The sequence below is a fragment of the Watersipora subatra genome, chromosome 9, assembly GCF_963576615.1.
Source record: "Watersipora subatra chromosome 9, tzWatSuba1.1, whole genome shotgun sequence".
Classification (NCBI taxonomy): Eukaryota; Metazoa; Bryozoa; class Gymnolaemata; order Cheilostomatida; family Watersiporidae; genus Watersipora; species Watersipora subatra.
The window spans coordinates 41108632-41126627 of record NC_088716.1 but is presented as its reverse complement, the minus strand read 5'-3'; positions in this window follow the sequence as shown (position 1 = coordinate 41126627).

Genomic DNA, 17996 nt, shown 5'->3' with positions numbered 1-17996 from the left:
TCTTGGTAAACTGTTGTTTTTGCGGAGCTGTCTCCCGGCGAGCGGAACGAGCAAAAAAACAGCTTGTCACAATACGCACTGCACCTGATGCATCAGCTGCACTAAAAGGGAGTTGTTCTCTTCTGTTCATGCAGCTTGGCTTTTCTGATATGAACCATATTTAGATAGGCCTTTTCTGTTTATGTTCTTCACCAAGTTAATTGCTGTAAACTTTTTCTTCTAGATTGGGAATGTTACTAGTGAAGCAATATAGATTTTATTTGTTTTATGTTTGTGTTTTTATATTATGCCAATGTCAAAAGTCTGACCTTCTTTTGCATATATTTAAAGTTAAAACATTCAAGTATTTCTAATGTGCTAAATATTTTAATAAATAATTTTTTGACAAATATGCGGATCATATTATATTTATTATAATATTAGAAAACAATTGATTTTAGTATAATAAGTTGAGTATACAGCTTAGAGTTAAAGGGTGTGGTGTTGAAAGGTTTAAGCAAAAATGTAAAAATACTAATTTTTCAATTAAATTATAATGCAATTTTATCGATAATTATTAAAATTCACATAAGATATCCGTATTCGGATAGTTTCATTCTGTTGACTGAGTGGATTAAATTAAACGTTATGGCATCAGGACTTAATGAATATTTTTTGTGTCAAATTATGAACAAAAAACTTTTCAATTCCATCGCTGTAGGGACAATGTAGTATTCACCCTGATAATACACAACCGAATGTTGGTATCTTGCCGAGTTGTGCTGAAGTAAAAACGCTTTTCTTAGCTCTTTCTTATACATAAAGTTAGTATTCATCCATGTACCGAATTAACTAGCATTGTTAGCAGTAGAGTATACAATTACTTTATGTAAGTTGACTATATAGCTCAGGGCTGAAGGTTAATGTACAGTTGAACTTACCTTCTTTATTTGTTCTATATAAAGCCTTGCTGTTCTTTTGTAATTGTAGGAAATAAAGTGGAATTGTCTGTAGATTCCACAGGGTATCCTTCATTCTACAGAGATGAGTTGATAACTCTAATGTGTACCTTTATTGGGGATGCAGCTGTTACTGATGTCTACCTAGTTAATGGTAACACTGTAAGAGCCGATAAGGCTTTTTGAAGATTTGATTCGGTAGATAACAAATGGTCACCTGGTAATGCTCTGAACATACCAGGAATTCATCGAATAGAAGAAGATAATTGCGCAGCTGCTGCAGCTGCTGCTCCTCCATTTATTCTCTCCATAACAGGAACCGTATCAGATGATTTGCTTAATGTTAACTTTAGATGTTTCGCTGACTTCCTATCAACTCGTGCCAACTCTTCATCATTTACTATATCCACTATTAAAGGTAAGTTGATGTTACTGGTGTGCTGTGAGATTTCTCCTTAGAGTTTTTAATACATGTATGTGAGCAGAGAAACTCACTTCTAACTCATTTATGTATGTCTAGGCTGTGGCATGTTGGGTACAATATATTCATAAGAAAATATTGTAACTCTTTAGCGTATTCCACAGCCCAAAATATTAGAACCGCCTTAATAAATACTGTAGGCTTGGTGATCCACAGGGTCTCTTATGTGTGTATATATAATATATATATATATAAAAATTGTTTCCTCACCCCGGATACCCCGTATGGGTGGTAAATTCTGCTCTAACTCGGGTCTCCTACCAGAGACCTGGGAGTTTGAGCACTCGCCTCAAGATCTTAGCTGTTCCCAATAGCGCACTTTTCTGCAACTCACCTGAGTTGATTGTTGTTGGTATTTGGGCAAGCCACATTTTATGCGCCGGTGTTATTGCGCCCAGTGCCCCACTGACTACTGGGATTACAGTTGTTCTTACATTCCAGCATTTTTCAATTTCTTCTCCAAGAGGGAGATATTTCTCTACCTTTTCTTTTTCTTTGCTGGCATATATATATATATATATACAGGACAGATAGCGCAGTTGGTAAGGTATTGGGCCCATGATCATTAGGTCCTCGGTTCAAACCCCAACAACTGCACTTTTCTGGGGGTCCTTGGACAAGACCCTTGCTTGTATAACGTCTACAACCTCTATGATGAGTGCAATAACCAAAGCCATGCCGGCTCGGACGTCGCCCGGTCAAACAAGGTCCGCGCTCAGCCTTTAGCTGAACCAGGACAAGGCAGTGAAAAATGGGCTACTGGTTCAAAACAGATGAAATGGACTCAGACTGATAACACGGACCTCATGCAGTGCTACTTTATGAGTGAACCTCAAAAGTGGGGCTATATGGGAAGGATGCGTCAACTGTGGATAAACATGCGCCCTGAATTGCCACTAACCTCTAAGCAACTTGTAGCTCAGAGGAGTAACATAATCAAGCGGCACCTCATATCGGAACTTGAGGTAGATGAAATTAGGGAACAGTTCACCCAAGTAACCTCAACCAAAGAGGAGTGCATATCAACACACACTGTCACACATACACGAACATGTGTTGATTCACGGGTTGAAGAAGACATGCACTTGGACCTTGACCCAAGGGTGAGAGAGCTTGCGGAAAATATCATCAACAAGATGTCAGCTGCTAATGATTATGGAAGCAGGGTACCACTACGAAGAGTTAGCAAGGCCATACCTAAGAAGCTGTTAGAAGACATTAACATGGCACTGGAGCCGATCTCAACTGGATCAATCAGTGAGACTAATGCCTTAATCTACAGTACAGCAACCGTCATCTTGGAGGAGACGGATATTAAGCCAATGCCAACAAGGCATCAAGCCATTCCATCCTGGCAGCTAAGGCTACAAAATAAGATCAAGGAGTTGCGCAAGAAAGTTAGTAGGCTCAGTGAGAGATCTAACCATAGTTTGGAGCGTCCAAAAAGGGAAGCCACAATAGAAGCTCTAGAATCTGCCAAACAGCAGCTATTAGCACTCTCGGCACGACTGAAGCGGTACACCAAAGAGCGGGATAACAAGAGAATGAACAAACTGTTCATCAATAATCTATCTAGAGTGTATTCCCAGTTCAAAGGTGAACTGCAGAGGCCAATGTCTGAGCCTCCCCGATCTAGCACTTCAAAGTTCTGGAAGGACATCTGGGAGAAAAAGACTACTCATAACACCACTGCAAATTGGCTGAAGAGGCTTAAAGAGAGCCATCAACACACTGTGGCCCAGCAAGGACTCACCATCAGCAAAGAGGACATCAAGTGCAGAGTGCAGCGTATGAAGAACTGGGCAGCACCTGGCCATGACATGATTCAAGCCTTCTGGTTAAAGAAATTGACATCACTTCACACTAGAATGGCTAAGCAGATGGAATGCCTAATAGAACAAGGTGACCATTCAGAATGGCTGACTAAAGGACGAACTGTACTTCTGATAAAAGATCCAAAGCAGGGGCCGATTCCCAAGAACTATCGACCAATAACGTGCTTGCCCACCACTTGGAAACTGCTCTCAGGAATAGTTGCAGACAAACTGGAGGAGCACATGAGTCACTATATGACCAGTGCTCAGAAAGGAATTGGGCGCAACACCCGAGGAGCTAAACATCAGTTACTGGTGGATCGGATGGTCTGTCAAGACAGCAGAAAAAGGCAAACCAATCTTGCCATGGCTTGGATTGACTACAAAAAGGCCTATGACTCAATTCCCCATAGTTGGATACTTGAGTGCCTCAGTATGTACAATGTTCACCCTGCTCTTGTGGCATTCATCAAGATGTCAATGACCAAATGGAAGACAGAACTGGAGGCTAATGGCAAAAAGCTGGCGAGTGTACAAATTAAGCGAGGTATCTATCAAGGTGACTCCTTATCACCGCTGCTCTTCTGCATATGCCTAAACCCTCTAAGCAATATGCTGGAGGAGACTCAATATGGGTACCAGTTTAAGAGTAGCACCAAGATAAACCACCTCTTCTACATGGATGACATCAAGCTGTACGCTAACAAAGAAAGGGACATTGATTCGCTAATACATCTCACTCAGGTATACAGCAAGGACATCGGAATGACCTTCGGTATTGAGAAATGTGGAAGGCTAATTCTTAAGAAAGGCCATTCTATGCTCACAGATGGCCTAAAAATGCGAAATGGTACCATCAAAGATATAGAAGAAGGGTACAAGTACTTGGGGATTATGCAAAGCAACATCAACCACGAAGCCGAGGTACGTCACAAAGCCATTACCGAATACAAGAAACGCCTTCGGCAGGTCTTACGGAGCCAGCTCAATGCCAAGAACCAAGTCATGGCAATAAATACCTACGCACTGCCAGTAATAAGATATCCAGCAGGCATAATAAAGTGGACTGAGGAAGCCATCAAAGAAACAGATATAGCAACTCGTAAACTGCTGACCATGCATGGAGCACTCCACCCAAAATCTGATACTACTAGATTGTATCTCGATAGGAAAGATGGCGGTAGGGGACTCAAAAGTGTACAGCAGACAGTGAAAGAGGAGGAGCAAAGCATCAAAGCATATGCAGCCTCCATGGCCATCTCAGATAAGTTGCTAGCTGAATTTCAATCGGCTGCTCTTACAACGGACCTATGCCCTGATGATGAGGAAATCGACTGGCACACAAAACCTCTTCATGGTGCTTACCACCAACAAATATCTAAGGTTGGCAATCTTCACCAGACATATATGTGGCTGAACAAAGGAAACCTAACGGCCAATACAGAGTCGCTAATCATGGCAGCCCAGGAGCAAGTGCTCCCAACAAGGCAACTCCAAACGAAAATCTATCACACTAGAGACGATCCTAGATGCAGACTGTGCAAAGATGCACCTGAGACCATCCAACACATCATCAGTGGATGCAAGCAGCTAGCAGGGAACGCATACACTGAGCGGCATAATCATGTCGCAGGTGTTGTGTATAGAAGTCTATGTGATGAGTATGGCCTTAATAAACCACAACACTGGTGGGAAGCTCCTGGTAAGGTGAATGAAAATGACCGCGCTAAGATCCTCTGGGACTTCTACATCCAAACTGACAAGCATGTCCTAGCAAACCAACCAGATATAGTGGTGGTAGACAAGGAGAACAAGATGGCTACTATAATAGATATAGCAGTACCTAATGACTACAATATAGCCAGCAAAGAAAAAGAAAAGGTAGAGAAATATCTCCCTCTTGGAGAAGAAATTGAAAAATGCTGGAATGTAAGAACAACTGTAATCCCAGTAGTCATTGGGGCACTGGGCGCAATAACACCGGCGCATAAAATGTGGCTTGCCCAAATACCAACAACAATCAACTCAGGTGAGTTGCAGAAAAGCGCTATTGGGAACAGCTAAGATCTTGAGGCAAGTGCTCAAACTCCCAGGTCTCTGGTAGGAGACCCGAGTTAGAGCAGAATTTACCACCCATACGGGGTATCCGGGGTGAGGAAACAATTTTTTTTATATATATATATATATATACATATATATTTCTCAAAGTATGTTAATGTATGTAAATATAAGAGAGTGATGAATAACTGATACTAACGATAAATCTTGCAGATAATCTTACATTAATCTTACAAATGATTGTTGTAAAATTTTAAAATAATTACGAATTACTAATTGATTAGGTTTAGAAGGAAAGATGTGAAAGCTAATACACAAAGTGAGAACTGATAGAAAAAATTTTGAAACACGCATTTCACGAACAAAACATTTGGCTGTTGAGGAAAGGAAATAGCGCTTGTTACTATACTATATCGCTATTAAAATAAATGCTAATTAACAAAATGAATAACATTCAACAACAAAAAAACTGTAAAGGTTTTCAAAATTTCTCAATCAACTAACTTTTAAACTTCATACCATGAGACAAAGGTTCCCAAACCACTGTAAATTTAAAAGTTCCTAACTTTCAGCTTTTAATAACGTACAGTTCAACCTATTCTAGCGGGACTGTTTTAGCGTTGCTAACCGAGTTTTTCGAGATCCGAAACAATTTTTTCCATTAAAATAAAATTATTTAAATTTTACTCCGTTCCAAGATGAGGAAAAACTTGGGTAAATTCGGAAATATACTTCGGTAAAGTATGTTTTCAACATTTTACACCATAAGCTGCACTGCATACTATAAATAGAAACGGGTATATATTGTAATAAAATGTTTTATATTTATGATGATGGAAAAAGAAAGCAAAAGTAAACATTTTGTATGCTTGGCTTTTAAAAAATCCAAAGCATTAAAGGTTAAAATACAATAATAAAAATTGCAAAAATAAATAATGACGCAGCAAGAAATGCAACAAATATTTGCATCAAAAATCGTAGGAAAAAGAAAATATAAACAGCAATGGCCTGTTTACTTTACATCTTTAACTTAACATCTTTACATAACAACTGTAACTTTCAAACTTCATATCATGAGAAAAAGGTTTTGTGCAGGACAACTAAATTAAAACTAAATAAAAGAACTGTAAATGTTGTCAAACCACTGTAAGTTTAAAAGTTCATAACTTTCAGCGACGTATAGCTTTTAGTAACGTACTGTGGAACCTCGGTTATCGAACATAATCGTTCCAAAAGGTTGTTATGTGTTACCTGTTAGGTTATGTTATGTGTTAAGTTGTTCTAGCGTTGCTAACCAAGTTTTTCGAGATCCAAACAATTTTTCCTATTAAATTAAAATTATAAAGATTTTAATCCGTTCCAAGATGAGGAAAAACTTGGGTAAAATCGGAGATATACTTCGGTAAAGTATGTTTTCAACATTTTACACCATAAGGTGTACTGTATACTGCATACTATAAATAGAAACGGGTATATATAGATCGTGTTTAATTTTAATAAATTGTTTTATATTTATGATGATGGAAAAAGAAAGCAAAAGTAAACATTTCGTATGTTTGGCTTTTAAAACATCCAAAGCATTAAAGGTTAAAATACAATACTAAAAAATATGCAACAGATAGTTACATCAAAAATCGTAGGAAAAAGAAAATATAAACAGTGATGGCCTGTTTACTTTACATCTTTAAAGGAGACTCATCATCCAAAACAATTTAGGGTAACTCGACTGAAAGGGTTAACTCCCTAGCAAATTTCTTCGGTAGAGGAGGCGTCGTCCCACATGGTTTCTCCCTTTTTGTAAAGAATTTACGAAGCGTAAAATGCTTATTTGTTTCCGAGCGTTTCCGGAGCTTTTCTACTTGCAATGCACATGCTCCAGCTTAGTCGAGAACCGAATTTATGTTCGAGCTCCGAGGCAAACAAATCTCAAAATCTTTGGTGAAAAACCTAAGGCTAAAATAATTAGCATGCGCACGGCATTATATTTTATATGAAAACGCATCTGATTGCTATGGCGTAATAGCTCAGTGGTAGAGCAGACAGATAAATCCCTCGTCGATGAGAGCCGTCATGAGTTCAATTTTCGAATCTTGATTTTCAGCGATCCATCAGATCGCTGAAAATCAAAATTTTAAGATCTATAGCCGGATTTCCGACGACAACACACAGACTTTGAGAAATATATACATACTAGCTGTACCACCCGGCGTTGCCTGGGTAATAAAAAGTCTTTGGACAGAAAAATTATTTGTCCTTAACATATAACAACATTTATCATTCTAAATTTCATACTACATATCATAAGAGAAGTGTTTTCTGCAGTTGAAATGAATTAGGAGAGAAATTAAAAACAACTTTAAACGCTTTCAAACTTTGTCAAACTGTAACTTTCAAACTTTATATCATGAGGGAATGATTTTGTGCAGAACAGGTTCTTTTCTTTGGAGGTATTAGACAATGTGTAACTTCTGAGAATACATGTATTTAACAGATTAATAAAAAAAATATGACAGAATATATGGTAGTATTTTGTGGTTGAAATTTTATTAGAACAATGTCTGCCAAAAAAAGTTGAATGAAAAATTAATATTAATAATAAAGGTTGGAAACTAACTATGTAATAATAGGTAACAGTGATAGGACAATGAATAATGGTTAAACTTCAAACAGATATTAAACTCAAATTATGTTTAAAAAATGCAAGTTGCAATAAAAACAATAACGTAACATACTATAAAAACTTATATTATTAACTTCAAAAGTCATACAAAGTTTATAAATGTAATAAGAGAATGTAAATCTACCTATATATATATTTCTCAAAGTATGTAAATGTATGTAAATATAAGAGAGTGAGGAATAACTGATACTGATTGTTGTAAAATGTGAAAATAATTACGAATTACTAATTGGTTAGGTTTAGAAGGAAAGATGTGTAAGCTAATACACAAAGTGAGAACTGATAGAAAAATTTTTGAAACACACATTTAACGAACAAAACATTCGGCTGTTGAGGAAAGGAATAGCACTTGTTACTATACTATAACGCTACTAAAATAAACGCTAATTAACAAAATGAATAACATTTAACAAAATAAAAACAACTGTAAAGGTTTTCAAAATTTTTTAAACAACTGAAACTTTCACACTTCATATCATGAGGAAAAGGTTTTCAAACCATTGTAAATTTAACAGTTCATAACTTTCAGCGACGTTTAGCTTTTAATAGCGTACAGTTCAATCTATTTTAGCGGAACTGTTCTAGCGTTGCTAACCAAGTTATTCGAGATCCGAAACAATTTGTCCCATTAAAATAAATTTTAAGTAGATTTAAATCCGTTCCAAGATGGGAAAAAACTTGAGTAAATTCGGAGATATACTTCGGTAAAGTATGTTTTCAACATTTTACACCATAAGCTGTACTGTATACTACATACTATAAATAGAAATGGATATATATAGATCGTGTTCAATTTCAATAAAATGTTTTATATTTATGATGATGGAAAAAGAAAGCAAAAGTAAACATTTCGTACGTTTGGCTTTTAAAACATCCAGAGCATTAAAGGCTAAAATACAATACTAAAAAATATGCAACAGATAGTTACATCAAAAATCGTAGGAAAAAGAAAATATAAACAGCAATGACCTGTTTACTTTACATCTTTAAAGGAGACTCATCCTCCAATACAATTTATAGGGTAACTCGACTGGACGGGTTGACTCTCCAGCAAATTTCTTCGGTAGAGGAGACGTCGTCCCACATGGTATCTCCCTTTTTGTAAAGATTTTACGAAGCATAAAATGCTTATCCGTTTCCAAGCGCTTCCGGAGCTTTGCTAATTGCAATGCGCATGCTCCAGTGTAGTCGAGAACCGAATTTATGTTCAAGCTCCGAGGCAAACAAATCTCAAAATCTTTGGTGAAAAACCTAAGGTGAAAATAATTAGCACGCGCAGGCTGTATATTTTATATGAGAATGCGCAGGGTAACTATGGTGTTATAGCTCAGTGGTAGATCATCCGGATAAACCCTCCCGTTCATAAACCCGTCGAGAGTTCAAATCCATCAGATCGCGACAAATCAAGATTTTAAAATCTATAGCCGGAAAACCGACATATACACGACATACTTTGAGAAATATATATATATATTTATATATATATAAGGTATGGCCTTCATTTCTATAGTTATTTGATTTTTCAGCATTTTCAGTTTCATTTGCAAAGCGTTTGTGTTTTCCGTGTCTTGGAGTGCTGCATATTTGAAACTCTTTGAATTGTAAAACCAAATTTATTATTATTTATTATAAGGTAATTACAAGTAGAGATTTGGCAGTACATTTACTCAGATGTATTATTAAAATATAATAATACATCTGAGATTTTGTGTGAGGGCACTGAACACTTATCCCACGACCAAACGAGCGGAGTGAAGTGTGGGAGTTTTTATGATAAATGCATGTGCACACAACTTACGAAAGTTATTCATCAACAATGAGACGAACCCTCGTCAAGAAATTTCATCAACAAATTTAAGCATCGGCATGTAAAGTCGTTAAGGTATAATAACGATACAAAACACATTTAAACCTTTTTAAATATATTACCAAGTCTTTGTAAACCGTCGGTATTATCTTAAGACTTACCCATCTAATCGGATTATACACAAATAGGCAGATTAATTTCAACGAAAATAGCCAAAAAACACTCGAAAAGCTTGGTTTAATAAAAGTTAAGACCGAAAATTGAAACGCCGAGAGACAGATAATAGAACGATTAAGTCTCGCGCATTTCACGAAAAGATAACGCGCATTTTTCACCAGTCTATAGCATTGTCGAATTGCCGAAGGTTTTGGCAACTAACATAGGAGTACAGATATCGTTTCATTTTTGCCGATTTCAATTTTTTCATTTTCAATTGCCGACACATTTGAATACTTTCTCCATTCTAACTGATGTCCAACGCAGTATAAGTAAAGCAAATGACGATGATATTTTTTAACGTTTCTTATGAGATTATTACAATAATTAATTATAAGTTTGGATAACTACAGAACAATGACTACGTAGTACAGACTTTCTAAAAATCTAACGCAGTGTAAGTAAAGGCATGACGATGATATTTTTTCTAACGGTTCTAATTAGATTATTGCAATAATTAATTATAAGTTTGGACGACTACAGGACAATGACTACGTAGTACAGATTTTCTAAAAATCTATATAAATATCACAACTTCGTGATATTGTTAGCTATGCCGTTTTGAAATGTAAACAAAATTGTGCATTGGTTTTTTATTATTACTATATGAATTATATTGGTTATTCTAATAATATCAGTGCATTTTACTTCTAATATTGGCCAATATTGCATTTCTTTTTTTGCAGGAGAAGAGATATAAACATATAATCATTTCCTTTCATTATTGCTATTTGTAGTATATAATAACACCCAGTACATTACAGCTACCATTGCAGTTATCATATTTGACTGCTAATATTGCATTTCTCAACCATCAGTACCCTTTCTTTTTTCCAATATCACTTTGGTCGTGGGCTGTATGACAGTGGAATTTCTAGTTATCCCGCGACCAAACAGAGCGAAGCGATTGGTTGGGAGATTTATGATAAATGCACATGTGCACACAACTCCCGAAAACTATTCATCAACAATGAGACGAACCCTTGAATCAAAATTTCATCAGCAAGTTTAACCATCGTTTTGTAGAGTAATTAAAGTATAATAACAATACAAAACACATACAAACCTATTTAAATATGTTACCAAGTTTTTGTAAACCGTCGTTATTATCTTAAAACTTATCCATCTAATCGGATTATACACAAATAGACAGATTTATTTAGACGAAAATCGTTATTAAAACTTGTCAAGCCTCACTTTTATAAAAGTTAAGACCGGAAATTGAAACGCCGAGCGACAAAGAATAGAACGATTAAATCGTGCGCATTTCACGAAAAAATAACGTGCACTTTTCACCAGTCTATAGCATTGTCGAAGGTTTCAGTGATTAACGTAGGAGTACTGAAATCGTTTCATTTTTGCCGATTTCAAATTAACTGACATTTCAGACACATTTGAGTACTTTGGTATTCTAACTGATGTCCAACGCAGTGTAAGTAAAGGATATGACGATGATTTTTTTTCTAACGATTTTTATGAGATTACGATATTTAATTATAAGTTTGGATATTCTTCTTGATACTTCTTGATATTGTTAGCTATGACGTTTTGAAATGTAAACAAAATTGCGCATTGGTTTTCTATTATTACTGTATGACTATTACTAAGTTTGGATATTCTTTTTGATACTTCTTGATATTGTTAGCTATGACGTTTTTAAATGTAAACAAAATTGTTCATTTGTTTTGTATTATTACTGTATTACTATATTAACTAGAAATTCCACTGTCATACAGCCCACGACCAAAGAGATGGCCAGAGATATTGGCAAAAAAATAAAGGGTACTAATGGTTGAGAAATGCAATATTAGCAATCAAATGGCTCTGCAGTGCAATAGGATAACTGCAATGTTTTGCAATGATTTTGCAATGATAAATGTTTTCAATGATTTGTTTGCAATGTTTTCACAATTTTTTGCAATGCAAAAAATGTTTGCAATGATAAATGCAAAGGTCAACGCGTCGACGAAGGACAATGATGTCAATTTGTTGTAATTGGCGAGGTAAATTTATTACAAAGTCATTTACGTTCTGAGGGAAATTGATGACATGACCTCTGAACCCAAATTGGCCACCACGTGGAAGACGGAATATAGACATTGTAGGATTAACCTGAGCAATGAGTAACTGTTCTATAAGTGTAAGAGAAGATAACAATTCAACAGATGGACCTGGGTCCATATTGTTGGCTGCACTGAATTTATTAACAGTGTCAGGTCTAACTTGTTGACACGTATGACATAGTTGTATTTGAGCATTGTATGTAATAAAATGTTTTTCATTACATTCAGTACATGTGAGCTGTGATATGTTGTTCTCAAGTCTGCCTAAAAAGTTGTTACGCAGTTCTTGAAAAGCAGGACAATCTAAAGATTGAAAATGAGGAATGTGATGAAGGGGGGCATTATTGGGAGGAGCAATATTGTTTTGTGCAATATTTTCATTGTCAATGATGTCCATAAAATCATGATCATCATCTGGAAACAAAGGGGCTGTCAAGTCGATGTCATTTACATCGCCTACAACATCTACTAAAGAATTATCTGAATCAGATGAGTTGTTGTTATTAATTTGAGTAGCGTGTTGTTGAACATTAGCATTTGATGTAGATGGTTGCTGTGAGGACCTATTTATCCTCCTATTCATCCTAGTTATCCTCCTATTGCGCTGTAATAATTGAGAGACACGTGGACGGCCACTGCGTCGGCCGCGACGTGGTGTTATGGGAAGTTGTATGTCCATGGCAGTTGTCAAGTTGTTTTGAAATTAAGTTCAAAGTCAATTATGCAAAACAAAAGGTTGTAAAAAAATCACACCTAATCCACTACTATCCCAAAGATATGGTCTACAACCCGATTTTACTGAAAATCGCCACAAAACAGTTAAAAAACTTGATTTAATACAACAATAAATCACACCTAATTTACTACTATCTCAAACCTGTTTCACAACACTAAAAAATATTAATTAAAGCTGTAGGCCTAACCTACTGTAATTTAACAATAAGTAACTTAACAATAACGTAATTTAATAATTAATTTAATAATGTTAATGGAATTTCTAGTTTAATAATGTAACTTAACAACACTTAGCAATAAGGAAATATGTTTATTATAACTCTGAAATACAAAATTAGAAGTAAAATGGCAAGCTACTGTGTACTATACACAGTTGAAAGTTGGTTGCGTTGAATGTGGAATGGTGTTGATAGCGATCTTTAACAGAAAGCAAGTATGAGCGTTCACACTTCTGAAAGTTTTCTGCAAACTGCAGCAAAATAAAGAAAATGTTATCGTCATAAACGGGCGTTGTAGTTCGGCCCTAGCTGGTACGTAAGTTGTAAAGAATTTCGGCTAACGTTTTAAATAATGAAGCCTTCGGTGATTGGACAAAAAAACATAGGCTGATAAACGGTGTACCACAATTTCGTACCTGTAAATCGGTCTACGCCTCAAACGGTCTACGTTTATTACAAAAACCTTCGAATAAATTCGATTACAAGTAAACAGCACCATAGACTGGTGAAATGAACACGGTTTTCTCGTGAAATACGCACTACTAAATAGTTCTACAATCGGTCGCACGGCTTTATTGGCGTTTCAATTTTCGGTCTTAAATTTTATTAAACCGAGCTTTTCAAGCTTTTTGTGGCAATTTGCGTTCAAATAAATCTGTCTATTTGTGTATAATCCGATCAGATGGGTAAGTTTAAAGATAATACCGACGGTTTACAAAGACTTGGTAACATATTTAAATAGGTTTAAATGTGTTTTGTATCGTTATTATACTTTAACGACTTTACATTCCGATGCTTAAATTTCTTGATGAAATTTCTAGCCAAGGGTTCGTCTCATTGTTGATGAATAATTTTCGTAAGTTGTGTGCACATGCATTTATCATAAAAACTCGCACACATCGCTCTGCTCGTTTGCTCGTGGGATAATATTGGTTATTCTAATAATATCAGTGCATTTTACTTCTAATATTGCATTTCTCCTATTGCAGGGGGAGAGATATGAACATATAATCTTTTCCTTTCATTATCGCTGTTTGTCATGACCAAACACTTTTTTAAATAGATTTTCTAAAAATCTATATAATAAATATCACTTTTTGATATTGTTAGCTATGACATTTTGAAATGTAAACAAAATTGTGCATTGGTTTTATATTACTACTATATTAATAATCTTGGTTATTCTAATAATATCAGTGCATTCTACTTCTAATATTGGCCAATATTGCATTTCTCCTATTGCAGGAGGAGAGATATAAACATATAATCTTTTCTTTCATTATTGCTGTTTGTTGTATATAATAACACCCACACCCAGTACATTACAGCTACCATTGCAGTTATCCTATTGCACTGCAGTGTCATTTGACTGCTAATATTGCATTTCTCAACCATCAGTACCCTTTCTTTTTTCCAATATCAATTTGGTCGTGGGCTGTATGACAGTGGAATTTCTAGTATATATTATCCCGCGACCAAACAGAGCAAAGCGATTGGTTGGGAGATTTATGATAAATGCACATGTGCACACAACTCCCGAAAACTATTCATCAACAATGAGACGAACCTTTGAATTAAAATTTTATCAACAAATTTAACCATCGTTTTGTAGAGTCAGTAAAGTGTAATAACAATACAAAACACATACAAACCTATTTAAATATGTTACCAAGTCTTTGTAAATCGTCGTTATTATTTTAAAACTTACCTATTTAATCGGATTATACACAAATAAACAGATTTATTTGGGCGAAAATCGTTATTAAAACTTGTCAAGCCTCACTTTTATAAAAGTTAAGACCGAAAATTGAAACGCCGAGCAACAAAGAATAGAACGATTACATCGTGCGCATTTCACGAAAAAAAAACGTGCACTTTTCACCAGTCTATAGCATAGTCGAAGGTTTCGTTGATTAACGTAGGAGTACTGAAATCGTTTCATTTTTGCCGAGTTCGAATTAACTGACATTTCAGACGCATTTGAGTACTTTGGTATTCTAACTGATGTCCAACGCAGTGTAAGTAAAGGATATGACGATGATGTTTTTTTAACGATTTTTATGAGATTACGATATTTAATTATAAGTTTGGTTATTCTTCTTGATACTTCTTGATATTGTTAGCTATGACGTTTTGAATTGTAAACAAAATTGTTCATTGGTTTTCTATTATTACTTTATTACTATTACTAAGTTTGGATATTCTTTTTGATACTTCTTGATATTGTTAGCTATGACGTTTTGAAATGTAAACAAAATTGCGCATTGGTTTTCTATTATTGCTGTATTACTATTACTAAGTTTGGATATTATTTTTGATACTTCTTGATAATGTTAGCTATGACGTTTTTAAATCCAAACAAAATTGTTTATTGGTTTTCTATTATTACTGTATTACTATATTAATAATATTGGTTATTCTAATAATATCAGTGCATTTTACTTCTAATATTACATTTCTCCTATTGCAGGGGGAGATATAAACATATAATCTTTTCTTTTCATTATCGCTGTTTGTCATGACCAAACACTTTTTTAAATAGATTTTCTAAAAATCTATATAATAAATATCACTTTTTGATATTGTTAGCTATGACGTTTTGAAATGTAAACAAAATTGTGTATTGGTTTTATATTATTACTATATTAATAATCTTGGTTATTCTAATAATATCAGTGCATTCTACTTCTAATATTGGCCAATATTGCATTTCTCCTATTGCAGGAGGAGAGATATAAACATATAATCTTTTCTTTCATTATTGCTGTTTGTTGTATATAATAACACCCACACCCAGTACATTACAGCTACCATTGCAGTTATCCTATTGCACTGCAGTGTCATTTGACTGCTAATATTGCATTTCTCAACCATCAGTACCCTTTCTTTTTTCCAATATCACTTTGGTCGTGGGCTGTATGACCGTGGAATTTCTAGAAATTCCACTGTCATACAGCCCACGACCAAAGTGATATTGGAAAAAAGAAAGGGTACTGATGGTTGAGAAATGCAATATTAGCAGTCAAATGACACTGCAGTGCAATAGGATAACTGCAATGGTAGCTGTAATGTACTGGGTGTGGGTGTTATTATATACAACAAACAGCAATAATGAAAGAAAAGATTATATGTTTATATCTCTCCTCCTGCAATAGGAGAAATGCAATATTGGCCAATATTAGAAGTAGAATGCACTGATATTATTAGAATAACCAAGATTATTAATATAGTAATAATATAAAACCAATGCACAATTTTGTTTACATTTCAAAATGTCATAGCTAACAATATCAAAAAGTGATATTTATTATATAGATTTTTAGAAAATCTATTTAAAAAAGTGTTTGGTCATGACAAACAGCGATAATGAAAGGAAAAGATTATATGTTCATATCTCTCCCCCTGCAATAGGAGAAATGCAATATTAGAAGTAAAATGCACTGATATTATTAGAATAACCAATATTATTAATATAGTAATACAGTAATAATACAAAACAAATGAACAATTTTGTTTACATTTAAAAACGTCATAGCTAACAATATCAAGAAGTATCAAAAAGAATATCCAAACTTAGTAATAGTCATACAGTAATAATAGAAAACCAATGCGCAATTTTGTTTACATTTCAAAACGTCATAGCTAACAATATCAAGAAGTATCAAGAAGAATATCCAAACTTATAATTAAATATCGTAATCTCATAAAAATCGTTAGAAAAAAAAATCATCGTCATATCCTTTACTTACACTGCGTTGGACATCAGTTAGAATACCAAAGTACTCAAATGTGTCTGAAATGTCAGTTAATTTGAAATCGGCAAAAATGAAACGATTTCAGTACTCCTACGTTAATCACCGAAACCTTCGACAATGCTATAGACTGGTGAAAAGTGCACGTTATTTTTTCGTGAAATGCGCACGATTTAATCGTTCTATTCTTTGTCGCTCGGCGTTTCAATTTCCGGTCTTAACTTTTATAAAAGTGAGGCTTGACAAGTTTTAATAACGATTTTCGTCTAAATAAATCTGTCTATTTGTGTATAATCCGATTAGATGGATAAGTTTTAAGATAATAACGACGGTTTACAAAAACTTGGTAACATATTTAAATAGGTTTGTATGTGTTTTGTATTGTTATTATACTTTAATTACTCTACAAAACGATGGTTAAACTTGCTGATGAAATTTTGATTCAAGGGTTCGTCTCATTGTTGATGAATAGTTTTCGGGAGTTGTGTGCACATGTGCATTTATCACAAATCTCCCAACCAATCGCTTCGCTCTGTTTGGTCGTGGGATAACTAGAAATTCCACTGTCATACAGCCCACGACCAAAGTGATATTGGAAAAAAGAAAGGGTACTGATGGTTGAGAAATGCAATATTAGCAGTCAAATATGATAACTGCAATGGTAGCTGTAATGTACTGGGTGTTATTATATACTACAAATAGCAATAATGAAAGGAAATGATTATATGTTTATATCTCTTCTCCTGCAAAAACAGACAAAACAGACAAAAACTGACCAAACAGAGCGAAGCGATTGGTTGGGAGATTTATGATAAATGCACATGTGCACACAACTCCCGAAAACTATTCATCAACAATGAGACGAACCCTTGAATCAAAATTTCATCAGCAAGTTTAACCATCGTTTTGTAGAGTAATTAAAGTATAATAACAATACAAAACACATACAAACCTATTTAAATATGTTACCAAGTTTTTGTAAACCGTCGTTATTATCTTAAAACTTATCCATCTAATCGGATTATACACAAATAGACAGATTTATTTAGACGAAAATCGTTATTAAAACTTGTCAAGCCTCACTTTTATAAAAGTTAAGACCGGAAATTGAAACGCCGAGCGACAAAGAATAGAACGATTAAATCGTGCGCATTTCACGAAAAAATAACGTGCACTTTTCACCAGTCTATAGCATTGTCGAAGGTTTCGGTGATTAACGTAGGAGTACTGAAAT